Raw genomic sequence first — 1,792 nt, forward strand, 5'->3', positions numbered from 1 at the left:
GCTGTCGAGGCCAGAGCGACGCCGTGGAGGAGAGGGGAGGGAGCCCGGGCTTGGGAGTCGGAGGTCGTGAGTTCTAATCCCGACTCCGTCACTCGTCCGCTGCGTGACCCCGGGCAAGCCACTTCTCTGCGCCTCAGTGTGACCTCATCTGTAAAACGGGGATCGGGACTGCGAGCCCCACGGGGGACAGCCCCGGTCACCCGCAATCTACCCCAGTGCTTACGACGGCGCTTGGCCCAGAGAAAGCGCTCCACGGATCGTACCAGGATCGTAAGCGGCGTGGCTCAGCGGAAGGAGCCCGGGCTTGGGAGCCGGGGGTCGTGGGTTCGAATCCCGGCTCTGCCACTTGTCAGCCGTGGGACTGCGGGCGAGTCGCTTCGCTCCTCCGGGCCTCGGTGACCGCGTCTGTAGAACGGGGATTAACCGCGAGCCTCCCGTGGGCCAACCTGATGATCCTGCATCTACCCCAGCGCTTCGCGGTAAGCGCTTAACAAATACCGACGCCATTGTATTTTCCTCCCAGTGTCTGGGGCCCAGATCACGCCCGCTCTACAGTTTGCTGTTCAAACCAACCCGTGGCCGATTCGGTCCCGCCGGGTGCAGGGTGGGAGGGTGCGTGAGCTTCTCATCACCACGTGCGAATGTGGGTTTTCCTCTTCCCGGGTGTGGCTGCCTTTTACCCGGAGGATCCCGAAAGCCATCGTCCCCTCTTGCCGCCCCATCTTGGGGCTCCATTTCCCGCTCCCTTTGATTTCCGGGGTTCCCCTCGCTTTCCGGGGCCAGTGTCTTCCTCGGGGCGGGTTTGGTGGGCTCGGCGACGGTCGGTCCTGGAAAGAGTAAGGCCCAGCGGTCCCGGCGTTGAGAGCGTGGGGGGTCCGTGGCTACAGTCTTCCCCTGGGCTCTGTTCCCGGAGGACCCCGGGGGCCGAGGGAGACGCCGGCCGGCCAGTCGGCCGGCCAGTCGCGAGATATCAGTCACCCGCCAATCCGCCAGACGGATAATCGGTCAGTCGTCTGACCGGCCGGTTCGCCGGCCGGCCCACTGGCTCATCGGTCCGTCAGTTAGCCATTCGGCCAGTCGGCTCGCCGGCAAGTCAGTCGGCCGGGCGGCCGATCGGTCCGTCGGTCGGTCAGTCCACCGGTCAGCCGGCCAAGCGGCTGACCGGTCAGATCGGCCGGCCAGTCGGTCGGCGAGTCGGTCAGTGGGCCGGCCGGCCGGTTAGCTAGCCGGGCGTGCAGCGTGAGCCCGGTGAACGCCGGCAAACCCAGGGGAAGGGCGGGCCCCCCCGTTAGGAAGAGGCCCAAGCCCGGTCCCCAAGCTCCCCCCGAGGCCGGGCCCCTCCCGGCTCCGGCCGAGCGTCCCGAAGCCCGGGAAGGAGGGGGCCGGGGGTTCCGGGGGGCCGGGTGAGCGGGCCGGGCCCGCCGAGGCGGCCCCCGACGCCCCGTGCCGCATTTCCCCGCGGGCCCCGTGGCCGTGGCTAACCCTTTCCCCCTCCGCCCCCAGGGTCCGTCTCTCGGGGCCATCGTGGAGGAGCTGGGGCTCTCTCTGAAGCCGCTCGGGAAAAGGTCGCGGGCCAAGCGGGAGCCGTTCCTCTCCAGCCTCCCGACCTGCCGCCAGCGGGAAGAGACCGGGACCGGGGCCTGAGCCAGGCCGGGGCCGACGCGGGGGCCTCCGAGGGCGGGAACGCCCGGCCGGCCCCCGGGCCGCCGGCACGGGTCCGATTTCTCCCGTGGGGACCGACGGCCTCCGGCTGGCTCTCTCAGGAAACGGATTCACCCGCTCGCCGGCCCGT

Source organism: Ornithorhynchus anatinus, chromosome 17, assembly GCF_004115215.2.
Source record: "Ornithorhynchus anatinus isolate Pmale09 chromosome 17, mOrnAna1.pri.v4, whole genome shotgun sequence".
In the NCBI taxonomy this organism is placed as follows: Eukaryota; Metazoa; Chordata; class Mammalia; order Monotremata; family Ornithorhynchidae; genus Ornithorhynchus; species Ornithorhynchus anatinus.